At 43.4% G+C, this 13,640-nt stretch overlaps 1 long non-coding RNA gene across 1 annotated transcript; it reads right to left on the bottom strand.

Moving 5' to 3' along the window:
- Nucleotides 1-11,393: 11,393 nt before the first annotated feature.
- LOC125945893 (uncharacterized) lies at nucleotides 11,394-13,373 on the bottom strand. Its single transcript, XR_007467194.1, has 3 exons — nucleotides 13,219-13,373; nucleotides 11,614-11,743; nucleotides 11,394-11,482 (listed from the first exon to the last, which is right to left on the bottom strand). It is a non-coding gene; the product is annotated as an uncharacterized LOC125945893 (long non-coding RNA).
- Nucleotides 13,374-13,640: the final 267 nt, after the last annotated feature.

Genomic DNA, 13,640 nt, shown 5'->3' with positions numbered 1-13,640 from the left:
AAAAATACACAACAGGATTAATACCTCACTTCTAGTGGCATGATCTAGTGGCATGATTGCGACCCAGCACGCCCGTGAGGCGGCGGCGAGGCAAGCCCTCGACGTCCCCTCATGGTAGGCTGAGACCCGGCCATCATAAAGTGCTGGTTCCACAATAAAAGTTTATTCCTCCTCCTAGTGGCATGATTGGAGTTATTTGTACACATACCTGTCCGGAGAAGGGGAGACCGTGAGGTTTGTGCCATAAGACGTAGCGTTGAAGTTGTCTGGACAGTAGTGAAGTGATACGGGCATGTGTGGCGGCTTGATGCCACTGTGAATAGACCTCCACAGCGCAAAAACTTGAGCAGCTAGCATGAGCAGGGTCGATATTCCTGCTCCCTGCGATGAGACAATAAAGCATAGCAGTGAAACAGTCGGTGCATGGTTTCGAAGTCAAATTTGTTGTCTTGTTCAGTTTATGCGATCAATGCAACGTAAATCCGAAGGGGTAGGGCACACATTGGCTTAATTTAGTGAGAAGAAAAGCACGCTTCTGAAGCCATGGAAGTCGCAAGTGCATAAATAAGCAGCTTGTTTGCATGAGCGTAATTAGAGATTGTTTCAAGGAGCAGTCTAATTACCCGTATCACCATGTATATGGGGAAGTTGGTTAACCTGCAGAGCTTTCAACTTAACTAGCGTAAAAATAGCATAAATAAAAGGAGGACAGTAGAAACTGAACGCTCACGACCAACTGAATTGTATGAGCATGATCCAGCAACAATATAGAATGTGCGCTTAGTACAAATTTAGGAATGTTATTAGCCTTAACAAGGCTAGTTTTCTCCGACAAAATTGTGTTGGTAGCCGGGGCTCTGTCTTTTCCCTCTCATCTCGTTGTTTTCCTCATGCATCATTTGACAAGTCTAATATCTTAATTACTGAAAAGAAGATCAAGTAATTTTTAATATGTTGCAGAATTACGCCTGGGATGGTAGAGCCCCTCGAACATGCAATGTCGTATTTTTCGATCTCTGGCTTACGTAAAGCAGACACCGCATAGGGAGACGCAGTTAGAGTAAGCACGCCTGTAATGAAGAGTCTTTATAAGCATAAGAGACTACTGTGGTCGGAAAAACGCCCGGCAGAGCCCATCTCAAAATAACTGTCGACGGTAATGTCTTTAGCATAGAATAAATATAGCACAACAAATTTCCACTGTCAAAAGAGTTATGCGTGATGCGTGTGCTGCAGAACTCATTTTTCGTGCTCATGCAGACAATGATAATTTCTTGGTATCACTTTTGAAACAGGGCGGTCTTGTGTGGACAAGCCTGCTTGTCCTAATCAGGTATCACATACATGCTTTTACTTCCAGCATTTTTGTATATATCTCGTTAATCTTTTCTTTCTTCCACAAAACTTCTCTATCTACCTTCCACCGCTACCTGTGCTTGTAAATGGTTAGGTCGTATCAATACCTTCCCTGTTTTTTTTCTACCAATACTCTAAACATCTCTTGCTCATCTCGACCGTTGACCGGTTGATAATTTCGTTGACATTAAGTACAAGCGCTTCTGGAAGGTGTACGTTACTTCTGCTCCTTAATGGCGAATCCCGTCGCATTCGTTACATCTTGCGGCATGAAAGTTGATGAGCAGGATACAGTTTGTTTATTTGACTTACTTTTGAATGGACGAAAGGGAAAACAATGGCCAGAATAAAAAGACCCACGAAGGGACCGGTAGCGGCTCCGTATGCCATTATGAGGAGCTGCAGTAATGTGAAAAAGAAAAAAAATATAACCGACATGTAATTCACTTGACAGCGTCTTCGCAGGAAGACAGTGGAAATTTTTATCCCCTTGAAAGTAGAAGTACGCTGTACTGAGGAAACTGATTAGCTTTCCTGTGTGACGTGCACATAGTGGGGCACGATTCACCGCAACATTGTTGTATTAAAATTCACTTGATGACGCTGAAATGCAAAAGAAAAGAGCGGTCCTCACTTACATGGCTGCTTGAAGGAATTAACAGTGGAAGAACAAAGAGATGCCGCTCAAGCCAACGTTTCCACAAGGGAACTTGTCTTCGTGACGGCAGCAACTGCTTTTCTTTGCAGCGTGTCTTTGCACGCTAGCTCACCCTACCTCAATGGGTGAGGCGCAGGAGAATACGGCGGCGCGTCGAGCAAGCGGAAGTGAAATTAAAAAAAAACATTTATGCAGAAACTTCACAGGAGTTGCCTAAGTATGTGCAAGCATTGTGCCACTTGCTCATATCCACGCAGCCTGGTGTCATTACCAAACTTATTACATATAATCCGACCAGTATAAACCCCTCTCAACCCTTATCGGTCGTTATCAGACTTATCGGGCATGATCCTCCCCTTGTAAACTCTTATGGGTCGTTATAAACATTATCCAAGAAGATGCCGCTGATGTTAATGTTTGTCGGGATGATTGATGGGCACGCCGTGTTGTCAGCGCTGCTTGCATGTTTCGTCCGTTTCCCTTTTTGTCAGCCCTGCTTCACAAGCAGCTGCATTAGCCTTATCTGTTGCCATATCTGTAACAACTAAACACCAGCCCCCTTCCAACTTGGTTTACTTTTATTCTTCTTCTCCCCCCTTTGATTGCGATAGCAATTATATGGACACTGCATTGTGGTGCTTACAGCATCCCATAGTATTATCAATAGATAATGCGGTCCCTCGAAACAGCGAGACGTTTGACTATGTCTGCGCCCGCTCTGATTACCATGTCCCTACGACTGCGTTTGTGTTGGGCGCATTTGATGCAATATTTATTTCTATGAACAATTTAAAACTCCACTGCATGGAGATTGTGATGCCAAGGAAGAGCTCACGTTATTCTGTGAAAAATGCCTAGGAAATGTGTCTAAGGGAGCGTAAAGGCCTCGTTTCAGCAGTGTATTGTTTCTGTTGAGGTGACTGCTTTATAAAGTGTTATTTTTACAGCTGCATCAAATATTTAAAAAATTACCTATGGCACATAGCACAATTCTAACCCTTGAGCTAAATTTCTCTACGAGAAATTAAAATGCTTATTTAAATATTTCACAAAATCTCTCTAATTCTGTTTTTACTCTTAAATATACGGCACATATTGCAATCTGCGGATTGTAGCTAGTGAGTTTGCAAGGCATATCGACATGCAAGGAATCCTGAGGATGGCACCGGCTTCCAGCTATGTGCGATCAAACTTGCAGTAAAAATGCTTTGTTCGTCTATTTCTTTTTTAAACGCTGTTTTATGGACTGAAACATAAAAGTAATTGGAATGCCAATGTATTTCGATAGACACTTTGAAAATAATTATCTCAAAATTGATGTAGTCCAGAGAGTTATTTCCAAGTGTATACGGCTTGCCAACTCACCAGCTGCAGTTCGTAAATTTATGTGCCGTAAAGTAATTATTATAAATGTGAATTTCTGTAATTATACTCATCATTCAATCAGGCGTTTGGGTTTCTCGTGAAAGCAATTGCAGCTTCATCGAGTAATTCAGCTCAAGGTTAGAATTGTGCTGCCTGCTACACACAATTTTTCAAAATATGGTGCAGCTAAAAAAACACCTAGTTGAAGACTGGACTAGAAAAACTTTATTTACTAGTTAAAGACTCACTCGAAAATAGGTGCAATGCCCCTTTACTGCTTCCACCGTAGCAAACATCGTCAATCCTACCCTGTAATAATGAAGAAGACTTCCGCCTCGACACTACGTTGCCCTTTTTTTAGCCTTACACCAACAACATTATAACACTTTGTACAGCAAACGGTATGAGATACGTGGTAATTGTGTAATTTCGTTATCAAATTGGTTACTTAGTTTACCGTTAAAATGCAACCCACTTGCAACGAGAATAATATAGGGTATTGAAGGAAGTCTAACGACTTGCATCCCAGCTGGACTCTGCCGTCGAGAAGCTACTCTACTTTTTCGAATATGGCTAGGAGTGGCCTTTACTAAGTCTTTTGCATTCAGAATCGGATGGGCCGACGACGCCTCGTGTGATGACTGTGGTAGCGAGGAGACTCTTCAGCGCCTTCTCTGTGACTGTCCTCGCTACAATTTACAGAGACTATCGCTCGTACACGCGATAGCGCGTTTCGACCAAAGACCTCTAACGGAGGAACTTATTTTAGAATGCCGACATCACAAGCCATCGCAGCGGAGGGCGACGAGGGCACCGTTGTAGTTTTTAAGGGCCACAGACTTGGACAAGCGGCTGTAGCCTGAACAGATGTTTATAGTGCTGCAAGTGCTACTGTGCTGAGCCACCTGTGACCGATTGTGATTGTGTATCTGTGCTGCTTTCTTTCTCTATCTCTACTTTCCTGTCACTTTACCTCCCCTCTCTCCCCAGTGCAGGGTAGCAAACCGGATCTTCCCATCTGGTTACCCGCCCTGCCTTTCCCCTTTCTTCCGTCTCTCTCTTTTTTTAACGACCTGAAATTTGTTCACGAGGACGCAATGCATATTTATACGAAAGCGTCAAATAACCCATAGATTGAAAAAAAAAAAGATTGCGCAGCTTGCACTAAGTTGTGCAAGGCTGGAGAAACAGTGGAGCTGGTGATCACCTAGCTCCTTCCAGTTTCGCTAGGCTCGGCTAGTTTTTGCTAGATTCGGCAAAGTTTTGATAGGCTAAGTTTTGGTGGTCGTTTAGTAGCCTATGCTCACTTTCGCTGGCTCGGAACTCAGGGTCATCAGCCCTTCGTGGCTGTTTAGCAGCAGCGGCTTCAGCGCGATACTCCGGATTAACACGCAATCACCGCATTGGTTCTCGGCTGGCGGCACGACGAGCTTCCAGCTGAGCGGTTTCTTCTTCAGGAATCTTGTACTTCTTCGGCCGTCCCATATTGCATTTACTCTGTGCGAAGTATCCGGAGTTGTATCTATCGCCATCGCGGTGGCATGATCTTTATATTCAGTGTGACGTCATGGCCAAGCTTAACAAAAGTTTGTCATCTAAGCAAAGCAAGAATTGCGGAGCAAAGCAATGACAAGGCTGGGCGAAGCTGGGTAAGTGATTGATAGGCGACCGCATTAATGGAGCGGGTGTACTGGAACGCGGTGTCGGCAGTGCAACGCGGTGGAACGCGGTGTCGGCATTGGAGCGCGCTGTCGGTGTTGCAAGCTGCGCTATGCAACGCGCAGTGACGTCATCGCAGGCGCGGTGGCGGAAAAGCGTTGCCGGAGCTAGAAGAAGCGAGGCGCTGCTGTGGCAGGTGGTTGCTAGGCAACGTGCAGTGACGTCTCTGCTAGGCGAGTTTTTGCGAGCGCTACAAGGGGAAACTAAAAGCTTAAGCAGCTCCGCTGTTGAAAAGCCGGCGTCTGTCGTACGTCGCAGCGAAAAGGCACCTAAACTTACATTGCCGTTCGCTGCGACGCCACGTCACGAGCTCCGGCTCGACGTAGCAGAGCAGGTTAAAGGAACCACCTGCTGCTGCAAAAGCGCGCCAGGTGTTGCATAAGGGAAGAAGGCATCGCCACATCATCCGCGCTCTCGGTACGAGCGCTCCTCGACGGTGCAGAGCCAATGCCTCCTAGACCGCAGGCCTGTGCACTCTGCTTTATGACGTCATGCTTCTAGGACTAAAATTTTCACTGTCAAGCCAGGCGTCACGAAAGAGGGTACGTCAAAATCACCGCAGCTTCCTCGGGATCATCCGCATTAGATTCTATGGCAGTAGGGCAGGGCAGGATGACGTCACGGATCGAAGCGCACAGGCCTTGTGCTATCTAGGAGGCGTTGGCACACCTGCTGGTCGTTAGCGCGCCAGGTGTTTCGTCACGAAAGAGGACATCGCCGCGTCTGTGGTATGCGGCGTTGACGCCACAGGCTGCTGTTTGCTGGCTAGGGCAGCACGTACCGCTATGGTACATTACTCACAGTGCAAAACTCAAAGATCCACGCACCGCTGCTGAATTGAACATTAATGTTTTCGTATTAACAATTCATAAGTGGTTAGGTGCCCTAGAATTTTTTTTGAGCCAAGCTTTCTCGTTTTCACAGCGGAGCTGTTATACGCTCGGTTCTGGTGGTTTGTGTGCGTAGGCAAAAAACATGGCAGCCAGCCCAGAGCTGAAGCCCGGCTGATCCCGGTTATAAAAACGGTGATAAAAGGGTATCGCCGTGTACGCCCCAGCAGCGTTTAATCGCTAAAAGTGACAAAACATATAGTGATAAAAATATCGTAATAAGAAAAAGTAAAACCGGATAAGCGCTGTTTAATATGGATTGCAGTTGGACTTCACGGGCTCTATAGCAAACCACGTAACCTTATCTCGGTTCCCTTCCACCCTTGCAATTTGGTTGGCCGCGTGCGGTGAGAACTGAGGAAGAACAGCGCGCCTACCAAGCAGACCCTCGTGAACAGAAGCGGAGATCGTGCCGCAAATGCCAAGCGTATGCACTTGGTTGGATCACCCCTACCGACTCCCCTCCCATCGTAATTGGGGGTGATTTCAACGTAGACGTGTCTCGGCCAGACGGAAAGTGGTTCGTGGCGTTTCTTTGGAAAGGTTCGGCAGTCAATGAATATTACACAAACATCAATGTGCCCACGACGCGTCATCGGTCGTATAGACATAGACCTCACATAAACCTCACATACAGCACCGCTGGTCATCTCGTTGGGTCACCTGATCGTTCAGTCCCTTGTCGGGTTCTCGACGAGTAGATTGCTCCACACACACACACACACACACACACACACACACACACACACACACACACACACACACACACACACACACACACACACACACACACACACACACACACACACACACACACACACACACACACACACACACACACACACACACACACACACACACACACACACACACCACACACACACACACACACACACACACACACACACAATGTAAACAAGCGCGTGAAACAGGGGGATTTGAACAACGACCCATTCGCCCGATGCCCCAACCAATAACCACGACCACATATATGTTTTCATCGCAATAACGCCACCTAGCCGCATCGCTTCATCGCCGCGAGTTGATTATGATAATTTCCGCAGTATGGCTCACGCCCACAAGGGCAATTGGACAAGAAGTGGGCGGTACATATCGTGGCAACGCCATCTAGCTGTTCCAGATATGATTGCCATGTCGTAATGATAATTATTGTGTTCATACTGTGGCACACATCCACGATGGGGGAATCAGCTTAAAAGCAGCTGATACACCTAAAATAAATAATTAAAAAGGAATAAAGTTGTCACAATCCGTGGAACGGCGGTGCGAGAGCAAATGCGCGCATGGCAGTTTTCATTACGCCAAAGCGGCAGGAATAAAATGGGAAAATTTATAGCGACTGATGAACAGATTCACAAAAGTTTTGCATCATATAAATTCCATAATGTGTGTTCAATCTCCATTTTGTTCCCATCAAAATGTGGCCGCCATGGCAAACAATTGAACCGTGACATATTGCTTATAAGCACAACGCCATAGGTACTGTGCTACTGCGATGGCTTTGGTCATTGCCTTGACCTGGATCCATTGCCCTGCATCGAAAATAGCAACCAATTTCGGGTTGGGCGCTCACTGAAAAGTAGATGTCGAAAAGTTTGATCCTATCGAAGGAATATATTTCGCCGTCGAGCGCTCAGTAAAATGGCGATGTTGACGTTCAACTAAAATGGCGAATAGAAGTGCTTACCCTCGTTACAGATCCCACGTGGACAATGACGCAACTATAGAACGTCATGAGAGCTCCGAGAAGAAATGCTGCAGAGAGAATGAACTGTAAGGCGTTTTATGGAATTGAATTACTTCGTACATTCGCCGTCATGAAAGTAATATTTCGTGCATTACTTTAATGATCAGGAAACTGAGACTACTGCTGATGACATCATTGCTCTCATGTGGTAAAGTGCAAATGCTGCTTTCCCTTGTTGTGAATAGGTAGTTCGCCACCATAAATATGGGAAAAAAGAAAGAAGTAAATAGTTCACACACAGACCTAAGGTGCAAGTGATCCAACGGACTTTGGATTCTAGGTTTTTAAAGTGCCGAGAGATGATGTCCACGTAGAGAACAGCAGCCTGAGAGTTGACAATGGACGATGTGGTGCTAGAAAAAACAATAGCACAATTTGAAATCAATATCAAAAGAACAACAGTTCCCCAAAGCTAACCGTAAAGAATTTCTAGTTCAATGATTATGTCTCTTTGCTCCAGAACTCCGTTGCATGAGTAAAAGCTCTCTGTGAGCCCTGTTTCTTTGGTCATTCTCATAAAAACGTATTTCGTAACGTCACTATGCTAAACAAAACTCCACGTTTTCTTCCATTGACATGGCAGACAGAACCGAATTTTCATTTTTACAAAGGTATTTCAATATTCGATGCATTGATGTTATCCTATTATTTCAGTCCCTAGTGATGTCTGGCCTGCCCAAAAACAGTTGCATAAGCGATTTTTTGAGTGTTTTGTGATAGCAAATATTTTACTTTTTGTAATGGTGGCGAACCATAGCTTATGCCTCTTTCGATTACGAAGCTGCGGTACAAGAATATCAATGGTGAAATTTCCTATGCAAGAAATCTTGAGTACCGTATGCTGTATCCTCTTCCTTCGACGAAAGCTACCACTATTGTTAGTGACAAGCTAATACGTGAATCTCAACTTACTGGCCTGCAATGTTACTTCGCTTTCTGGGTTTCCCTGTAACTGTTTGGTGAGAAGCTGGCGCTAATAAGTTATCCTTGTCAAGGTATTTCCTCTACAACTGGGGACAAAAGACTGTGTCCTTTCACGCCTTCTTTTTAGTGTAACCACCCTGTACGAGTTTCACGCGCCATATTTTTGGCCCACGGCTGCTACCATTACTGCTCATAGAATTTAAAAATCCCAATTTAACATTATGGTCACTAAAAAAATTGCTTGTTTCTTGCTTACGCGGCAGATATTCAATACGGGTGTTTGAATACAGTAACTTTCAAATCGTATTGAATACAAATATCCGAGGAAAGTGACATTCAAAACATCGAGTAGACGGTGGAATATTTTCCCACCTCTAAGCAAGATAAATTGAAAGGTTTGGCTGAGTCTCATTGGTGGAAATATACTTATTTATGTTATCTGATACATGCATGTAATGCCAGGTCGTCAGAACTGAACTCCCGGTCAATGCACTCGAATCAGTTCAGAATCATGTGACTAGATTCATTCATTCTGCATATTCAGATAACATCAACATTTCACGCTTAAAGACACAATCTAGTGTGACATCTCTTGCTTTTCGTCGTCGTATCGCCAGGCTCTCTCTTTATGACAAATTCTTTTACAGCTCGCTAAGCCGCCCACCTTACATCACGCCATAATCTTCACGCATGTCACAGCGCACCAGCCATCGACTGCAAGTTGCTCGTCCTCGCACACGAACTGTCACCATTTCAGACTTCATTTTTTCGTCGGGCTGCCAGAGACTGGAACGACCTACCCTTCAATGCCGCTGCCATCAAATGTCAGTCAGAATTCTTGGAAACTGTTCAAACTTGTATTTCACCGTAACACCTGCATTTTATTGTGTAAACATGTTAACCATCCCTTATGTATTACCCCGAACGGGGTCTTTAAGCTAATAAAATGAAATGAAATGAAATTTCAGTTATCTGGTGTACTGTAAGGAAATAAAAAGGACTGTAAAAAATTAAAAAAGTGAACGTCTCTAGATGCACGTAATGTGTGATCGTCAAAGGGGTTTTAGTGTTAAACTTCACCAACGCCCTATTTTCTAAAGGTATGCAAAAACAAGATATGCAGCATAATTAATGTAATATTGCGATTTGCTGAATACAGACAAAAAGAGTTGGGCTGCTGTCTGAAAGCGAGGCTTTCCTATATTGAATGACTGGAAATAATAGAACAGAGTCTGCTCGGTGGTTACGCTCAGAAACCGCCTAAGCACAACAACCACAGGTATTTTTAGGAGCATAATTCGGAACATTCATCGCTTGTTACGTCGTACTTTCATTGAGCATCGATATCTCTCGTATTCGAAAACAGGAAAATTGACAATTTTGAATACTGTAGCATCGATTAGAATATGAATCCTATAGAAAGGGTACTTGTTTTTTTTGTCCATAATTTTTAATATTCATCAACATCAAGGCTCTACGTTTACCTAGACATTTCCACTGCGCCTTTTAGCCCTCGTCAATGTCATTGGTTCATTCTTTCTCCACTCTTTTGGAATGACGAAACGGTCATTCCTTCTTTCAAGCACCATTGTCGATGAGAACCTTTATTCAAAGGAGTACATTCGCTTTACCGAACTGAATGCGATATCAGTAGACACCTTTTTCTAGGAGGGTGAGCTATAGGACGGTGATATGTTCAATGCACTGCTGCTTTTCTTATAGATAACCTTTGCGCAATATACAGGGTAATCATGTGTAAGTGTTACGGATTTTTTTTGAAATCGCCTGTGGCAGGTAGCGCAAATCTTATCGTTGAGCGGGGTTATTCGAAAAGGCGGACATTAGTAGCACGTTAAATCGAACGACATGCTCAACTAATTAACTAAAATTCCCTAATTAACTCTCTAAATAATTACTTTAAGGCACATAGTGCAATTTACGAATTGTATCCGGTGAGCTTCTCAGGCGTATTCACTTGAAATGAATTTCCAGAATGACACCAGTTTGGAGATATGCGGCATCAAACTCACCGTAAAGAATTCCCTGTTTTTCCACTTACATTTTTACCAAAACGCTCTTTTATACATTGTAGCACAAAAGTAACTGGAACGCCCAGGTATTTCTTTCCACACTTTGGGAAATATTATTTTCTAACTGGTGTCCTCCTGGAAATTCATTTCCAGTGGATGCGTTTTGCAAGCTCACTGGCTACAATTCATAAATTGTAAAATGTGCTGTAAAGTATTTAAGAAGTTCATTAGTCATGTTTTCTTAATTATTTGAATATGTGTTTCGATTTATCGTGCTTTTATAGTACACCTCTTCGAATGGCCCAGCTGAACGACAAGAATTATGCTACCTGCCACAGGCGATTTTTTAAAAAATTCGTAATGCTTAAAAACGATCCCCCTGCATCGCATGACCACCTGTTCAACCACCTCTAATTTCATTATTATAAGGTATGTTTGCGCAACGTTTATACTGTAGCATTCTGAGTATGTGCGTAAGTCGCTAGTTTCTTGTTCTCAGTTGCGCATCCCGCATTCTGCTTTAGCTTAAAGACGGAGTAGCACTCGGCACATGCGAATAGAAAGCACAAAAGCACACAACAATGTCAAACAGTAGCATTAACCCTGCCAGAAATTGAACAGTCGCATATTCACTTATTTTACGTTAGCGAAAAAAATGGTAATTTGCATTCCTAGCAACTTGCCTTGATGCGGCGCTAACAATAGAAGCAAGAAAGATTCCGCTGAACCCGCTGAATTTCACCAGGTGTGTTTTCACATAGAACGGCAGGATCTGTTGTGAAGAAATGATGGCACAGCATTGCTTCGATTTGCTTTTGTTCACAAAAGAAACAAAACTAAACGCCGTGTTTCCTTTATTTCAGATAGCAATTTGCTCGCGCAATGCAAATATATTCTGCTCACCTGATCATGACTTGAAATAGCACCACGGAGCTGTGGATCACATCCTCTAAACCAAAAAATTAATGCTAGAGACATGGAAAGCTGTACTGCGTAGACTGTGACAAGCAGAAATGTACCTATTTGAACCGTCCTGTAATGAACCAGAAGTAAGTTATTATTCATTGCGCATTTATTTATTAGTCGCCAGTATCGTGCCTATTCTAGATGCCTCAAAAATCACCGAATGAAGTTCATATATAGCGGTGTATGCAGTATTAGACTGTGAAAGGAGATGCAAGGTGTTTGTGGAACTACCACGGAGGAAAAGCTATTATTATTTGAAGAAAAATGCTTGCATAAAAATAATCATAAAAAAATCTCAACAAATGTTATACTTTCCGCTTGAAAACAGCATGCGGACGCAGGGTGGGATGTGTGGGAGGATTTGCACTGAGAGGGTTGTGCATTCTGCAGCAGAGCCACATTTCCCATTGTCAAGCTAATATGTGCAAATATCGTGCGAAATGCGACAAGGTGCATATGTCAGAGTTGCGCTTTGCGAATCAGCACAGAACAGAAGATTAAATCTCTGGCTACTGTGGTCACTTTTCTATATGGGGCCAATAAATACAATTGTGCTGAAATTTCTCAGCCTGCTAGCAGACCGTATTTTGACTGTTCGTGCAGAGACAGTGAGTTCAACTGTATTCTGCACAACCATCGCATTATTATGTGAAAATCTGCCCTACCAATTAAAATACTTACAGGACACGGTATGCAGAGCTGCATGTTTCGAAACATGACATTGTGAAACAGGCGTACCGACAACAGGTTCAAGTTCGTAAACTCGCAGGTTTTTCAAAGAATTCCGAACGCTGCTAATGTTTAAGTTTCCGGATAACACATTGCTGGTACCAAACTATGATGAATCCTGCACGACTAATCTTTGCGGAGGAGGAGAGAAAGGTGCAAGGGCGATGGGGCGGAAGCGCATGCTCGATACGACCACCGCAACGGCGCAGCGTAAAGCGTATGATGCATCACGATGCAACAAATCATTGCAGCAGCACGCATGTTACGTGCGATAGTCCACAGTTATCGCGCACAAAGAATTTTAGCACATTTTGAGGAATCCACAGCTTCAAAATAAAATAAACTGGCGCCTGAATGCACGAGAAACACCATGAAACACCATCAGTGAAACCGTATACGATAATCATTTAAATGAAGTAATACGGCTGTGAAAACAAGGTTCATTTGAATGAGAGCTTGCGCATTGTTATAATGAATTGAGCATAGTTTTAACATCTCATTCCTTTCATCTTCATTTAGAAAGCACAATCACCTTTTTTTAGCTGTCTGTAAGATACCCACACCAAACTAGTGAATGGAAACAGTGTAATAAGAATAATGAAAACGAAAACGTAACAATCAGGACAATTCTCGGCAGCGCCAATGGGGATGAAAGTTCCTCGAAGAAAGATAATGGCAGCAAACAGCAATAACTCCTGTATTCCACATTGTCCTGGTTCTCGAACGTTGAAAGCATTTGACTTTATGTTTACTAGGGAAATCAATTTATGATAACCTTGAAATAGGAATCAATTCACTTTAGTTTAATCTTACCTCTTAGCTTCTGCCAGCGTGCGGGATGCCATGCACCTTTGCACAACTGCCTGATCGAGGCCTACTCTGTAGAGAGCTGAAGCTGCGGACCCAAAAAATGCTGCCCAGACAGTCTCATCGTGCGAAAAATCCAGTGCGAAGCTTGAAAAGAATTGATGGTGTCAAGAATTAACACATCAACATTTTTTACAATTAGTGCAGATCGAAGAAAGCCAGAATGCATAAAAGAAAATATAAAAAGGACAAACGCCAGCTGTCAACAATTTCGTTCACAAGTAAGCAGCTACGGTTCCTAGAGTCTGCGCATGCTGAGACAACATGACATTTACGATTCGTATGCAAACATGTGGTCACAATTTTTCGTGATACTGTATCTAACTTTTATTCTGCGTTCTTTCCTTGTTTTTTTAGGGGTTAAGCCC

Source organism: Dermacentor silvarum, chromosome 5, assembly GCF_013339745.2.
Source record: "Dermacentor silvarum isolate Dsil-2018 chromosome 5, BIME_Dsil_1.4, whole genome shotgun sequence".
NCBI classification, from domain to species: domain Eukaryota; kingdom Metazoa; phylum Arthropoda; class Arachnida; order Ixodida; family Ixodidae; genus Dermacentor; species Dermacentor silvarum.
The sequence above is the reverse complement of the archived record's forward strand: the minus strand, read 5'-3'. Positions and strand labels throughout refer to the sequence as shown.